The sequence below is a fragment of the Narcine bancroftii genome, chromosome 4 (genome assembly GCF_036971445.1).
Source record: "Narcine bancroftii isolate sNarBan1 chromosome 4, sNarBan1.hap1, whole genome shotgun sequence".
Classification (NCBI taxonomy): Eukaryota; Metazoa; Chordata; class Chondrichthyes; order Torpediniformes; family Narcinidae; genus Narcine; species Narcine bancroftii.
This window is the reverse complement of record NC_091472.1, coordinates 295,010,184-295,016,206: the sequence shown is the minus strand read 5'-3', so window position 1 is coordinate 295,016,206 and position 6,023 is coordinate 295,010,184.

The following is a 6,023-nucleotide window of genomic DNA, read 5'->3' as shown; positions in this document are numbered from 1 at the left end:
AGTGTGGGTGGCATTACCACAGCAAAAACAGAATGAAACTAACTCATTTGCTATGAAACAACCTAGAGATATTGAGGGCATCAAAGCTATGTATAAATTCTTATGACAACAAAAACAACTCCTTGTAATCAGGAATTCCTCACGTTTTCTGACGAGCACAAGAGCATTGCATAATTGCAATGGTTTATGTCCGGATTTTGGAGTTGACAGTTAATGAATCGTGCTCAGCTCTCTAGAGCACATTACACTTATGCACAGAGTTGGATGAGTTAGGGCAAAGGGCAGGCTTCCATGCTGTAAAACACAATGACTATAATCTTCTGTGTCATTATATAATGGTCATAAGAAATCAATCCAACTTAATTCAAGAGTTGCTTTGCAAAATATGGTGAAGATTGGTGAATACTGATGGCCTTCTAAATGTTATTGCTGCATTTTCTGGACAAAATGTCTTTTCCAATACTGTTCATTATCAAGGGAGAAAAAATATAAAAGCAAATGATGTTTGCGTCTAACATGAAAAATAAAGGGGTGATTGCTTTGCATCTGAGTTATAAAGTTTGTTGCCTGCTCTTGGCTGAGCTTATTTTCTTCCAGCACAATAACGTGGCCCAGGATTCTCTTCCAACATCAGTGATCATCTGAAGTCATGGAGAGTGGAGTTTTTGTCGTCAAGCTCACTGGCCACGAAAGTTACTGCTGAAGATGAATATTGATAAATGTGTAATCTTGAACACAGTCAGCCAAAGATCTTACGTGAGAGCTGAAATGTCAGTTGGTGGGGAGGGGGGGTGGGGGGGGTCCACCTACAAGGTAGTGTCCATAAGTCCAGTTCAGGTGCGATTGGAACACAGGCAGCACAGCAACAGACCAGGTCCATAGAACCTTAGTACACTGCAGCACAGAAACAGACCCTTCGGCCCATCTTAACTCCACTGAAGATTGATGAAATGATTCGCCACTGAATTTTCTTCATTATTTTTAGATTTGACATTCAAATAGCTGTGTATAAATTTTTAAAAGAGATTTGGCATTCAATTTATGTACTCCAGGCAGTAACTTAGAAGCAAAGAACCAACTGCTGGAGAAACCCAGAAGGTCAATCAGCATCTATGAAGGCAAAAGGAATTGTTGACATTTCTGCCAAGGTCTCCAGCTGAAACATGAACAGTTTTGTTCTTCTCCCCCACCCCCTACCCTCACCATAGATGCTGCTCATCCACTAAGCTCCTCCATCAATTTGTGTTCTAGCACCTGCATTAATTTAGAACCTGCCATCTAAGTTGATGGTAACAGGATGCAAAGATTTATGCTGTAATTCCCGATTTGGGGTTATAGAACACTGAAACATGAGAGGAATCTGACCTGACTGAACACAACTCATGCAGCATTTCTCAACTTCCAAAGCAGAGAGTAACCACAAGAGAGGAGGAGATAAAGCTCACGGGATCCTGTAGTCAATTTGTCACAAAAAAACAAAGCACATGGACACTTCTTGGCAGCTTGCCTTTGGCCAGAGAATCAGACAGACAGGGAATATAAAAATAAATAAAATATTAAAATTAAATTGGAATTTTATATTCTCCCTGATTTTACTTCAAAGGGCCAAGCAGTACATTTAAGAGTACATCTAAGGCTTCCCCTTAGAAACAAGGGCCTAAAAAGAAGGGTTTAGAGCAGCATTTGTCAACCTGTTGTCCCAGGACCATTGTGGGTGTGTGGCTTTGTTAGAGGTGGTCTACAGTGATGTGGCAAAGGAAAATCAAGTTCAGGTTTGGAGCTGGGGAGGCTGCTGCGACCATTTTTAAAAATATAATTAATGTAACAAGCAAGTGGTGTGTAAAAAAAAATGAAAATTTAATGGCAAAAAATATCTCAAAATGTTTTTCCACCCAAACAAAATGAAAAGGAACACTTAAGGTAATTTTGGGGTGAAAAAAAACCCTGGTTTAGAGCATTCTGGAACATGGCTTGCTGAAAGAAGAAGATACTTCTTATCTAGTACTTCAGACAAGAATTCTCTCAGTGTTGACAGTTGGCTGACATCTTACCCATTGTGTAGCCCAGGGGCCAGATTTTCCAAAGGTCGCTACCCATAACGTGGGTGTTCGTGATTGGCAATGAGTAAAGACAAATATAGCAAGATTTTCAACATATTGTCAAAGATTGAAGTAAAACCTGAATGTTCCCTTGCAAATGGAAATCTCCTAGCCTTAAACTGGCTCATCATAATCTTGTTGTATTATAGCTAATGCACTTCAAACCAAGTCTACCTTCACTGGCATAAAATTAGCTTGACAAATATTATTGTAATATTTTGGAAATGCAAGTGGCCATTTTCTTATCCCAGATTTTCTCAGCACAACAGCATAAAATGAGCAATATTAATTTCCTGCTCCTCACACACCCCAGCCCAGTCACGAGATTTTATCCCTCTCATGAATCAGCAAGCTATTTTTTCCTTTTGTACTGATACCAAATTGGGTCACCCACTAAACATCATGAAATTGGTCAAAAAGATATTTACAAGCAGATTGTACTAACAGCTGCTACTGGGTGCCCATGGAAGACTGAGTGAATGGTGTGGAATGTGATTGAAATATCCATCGAGCAGGCTGCTATATCCTATGTAGTATCAAGCATTGTCTTAGTAATCTGAAACAATAGAAATGAAAAAGGCTGGAAACACAGGTCAGGCAGTATCGATGAAGTTAATGCTTCAGGTCAAAGGCCATCCGTCAGATCAGTTTGTCTTTCCACAGATGCTGACTGACCTGCTGAGTGTTTGCAGCATTTTCTGTCTCTATTTCTAGTTTCCAGTATCTGCTTCATTGCTAAACAATGGATTATCTTTGTGAGGGAAGCAATGCAGTTCTGGCCTGGATGAGGCTAAAAAGTCACGTGTTCTTCAGTGGTTGTGGAATTTTGACCACTGGAGTCAGTGAAATTGAGCGTTAAAGATCATAAGTGAACCATGGTTGAGTGGCCTTTGTCTGAGGATTGAGGAATAAAGCTAATTTTTCAGAATAAAGGTTCGTGCCATCTTTATTATTATGTATATATGTGCATATGTGTGTGCACTATATTCCAGAGAAATGCTCTTTTTGCCTGGTTGAATATGTACAGTGAGATGATAATAAGCTTGAACTTCATGATCACATGGAAGCAAATTGCAGATTGAAGATAACATCATCTACGTCTAAGGGACCCAAAGACCAGTGTTGTGAGCTGTTTATCCATTATCTCCAGCAGGACTTAATAGATAAATGCTCACTCTGTTGTACAAATACTGCTAGTTAATGATCACTACATCTTTTCAAAAATTTGTTCCAGTCCTGCAGCGCCAATCCATCTCCCACCAGAGCCTCAAAGGCTGCACACTCACTCCTGGCCCACGTCAGGTATCCGAGACTGCTCCACCAAGTGCACATGGGCAGTGGCCCATGCCAGCCTATCTTGGGTGACAATGTCAGTGGTGTAGACTCCAAGCCAATGGAGCAGTTTTTTCATATGTCTGAGTCCAGCCATGCAGTAAACAATATACCATGGTCCAACAACATCAATGCACACAGATAAGGTGGTGAGAAAGGAAAAGCCCCTCTAGTTCTGAGCTGCACGAAGAGACCAACACAGGACCATGTGGGGAGAAGGAGGTCGTAGGGCTGGTTGAGTGGATAGAATGGGTTGTGGTGAGCCCCACTTTTTCACTGAGCCTTCTCACTCCTGATGAGGAGACCCAAACTTTACAGTCTATTTCTCCATGTTAATGAGTCACACTTCAGGGATTCCCACAAGTCATTTACATCTTTTCAGGGAGGCTTGAAGTTTACCATGAAGTGCTTCTTCTCAGCTTCTTGTGATTTCTTGCCAGTGTTCAGAGCAGAATGCCTGTTGTGAGATTTAGTGCTGGGCACGTGAATGATGTGACCTACCAATGGGAACTGTCTGAATGTGATTGGAGCATGTGTGGGGAGTGTTAGCGATAAGACCATAAGATATAGGAGCAGAAGTAGGTCATTCAGCCCATTGAGTCCACTCCATTATTCCATCATGTGCTAATCCATTCTCCCACTCAGCCTTCTCCTCATAACCTTTAATATCCTGACTTTTTAGATACCTATCAATCTCTGCCTCAGGGTTGGTGCCAAGGGGACACATCCACAGGCATTGCCTCCCTAAATGAGGGGCTGTATCCCTCAAACAATGTGATGTGCCCCCACCTCATAAAGTCACAGTCATTGCTGGTCGTCAGACCCACCCCATTCCCTCCTGCACCAGTAATGTCTAGGTTGACGCACGCTAGCAACATTCCATCCACCCCCAGTTTCATCACTAGTGCGCAATCATGTGTCAGTAGTGTTCAATGATGCTATAAAAAGAGCATCCTCGTGCCCCATGTTGGAGGGAGTGAATGGCGTTAGCAACAGGTAGTTCCTGGCCAGCACCCCTCCTCCCTCCCGTATATAGGTAGGTCTGTGCTAGCCTCCCCCCTCCCATCAACAAGTAGGTTCCTGCTAGCACCCCACTCCTGTCAACAGTCAGTTTCTGCTAGCCACACCCCTCCCCTCACTGAACCAGCCCTCCTCAAAATTGCTAATACCCTCTCTAACATAAGTTCGAGTACACTCAATGACCTGACCTCCACAGCCAGTTCCGAAGGTTCACTACTCTCTGGCTAAAGAAATTCCTCCACTTCCCTATTTTAAATATGTGCCCTCTTATCCTTGATTCTTCTACAATGGGAAACAACTTAGCTACATCAACTCTGTCCAGGCCTTTCAACATTCAAAATGATTCTCTGAAGTCCCCCTCATTCTTCTGAACACCTAGGAGTACAGAATCATGGCCGGAGACATGGGAGGGTATTCGTGGACCATACCCCTCAAATGAGTTATTGTGCCCACGCACCCACCCATAGGCCAAGCCTTTGGCACAAAACTTTGCGGCTTATTTATGAATTTATATTTATCATATTAAAAGGGAAAACTTTTTTGCTAAGTGAAATGAAATGAAATAAAAACAAAAATAAGAAAATAAAAAAACAAACGTGTGTGACGTCAGAAAGGAAGTTACGTTGGTAATGCCTGGAACACGCATGCGCACGTGATGTCATAATGAAAGTTGCGTCGGGACTGTGAGCAGTGTGCGTGCCATGTTTAAACCTGAATAAAGTGTGGTTACCATTCTTCATTGTGAATCGATTCTTAAAGACACATACAGAATAGAAATCGATAGAAGAAAACGGCTACACTTATCTGCTTCTTCAAGGCCTCCTCCAGCTCCACCAACTGAAGAGGGAGCAAATGTGTTTGCGCCCAGCATGGCCATCTCTGAAAAGCAAGAGCCTCCTTCTGCGAGCAGCCAAGGTGCACCTGCCAAAGTAAACGCTAGATGTGGAAGACAACCCATAGCCATAGATGACCTCAGGAATGACCAGCCCAGCAAATTATCCTACAACAGTACCCTGCCTGCATTTTCAGTGGTAGGAAGCGTTCATTTGTCTCTACTTGGTATCACAACTGAGAGTGGCTTGAATACGGTATCAAGACCGATGCAGCATTTTGTTTTTGCTGTTGGCTGTTTAGCACCACTAGGAGGTGTCGGACACTGGATGCTTTTGTGAGTGTGAGCTTTCGTAACTGTAAAAATATTGTGGAGAGATATCGGGGATTTCTTAAACATGAATCTTCAAAGGAGCATATCTCTTGCTATACATTCTGGAAGGAGCGGGAGAGGAATGTCAGTACTGGAAAGGAAGTTTCAACACTTGCCAGTGCAGACCAACTTCGAAAGAGCCGATACTGTTTTCACTCTTATCGATGTTCTAGGATTTTTGGGAAAAAAAAACAGTTGCCTTTACAAGGGAAGATAGAGGCTTTGATAACGTGTCGGAGTGGGGGAGTGGACTTTTCCTCTCCTTACTGGACTATACGCTTAAAAAGGACCCTGAGTTGACTGAGGTTGTGAAAACAATCCTTAGCAACACCACATACACCTGTCACATGCAAAGTGAACTCATGGTA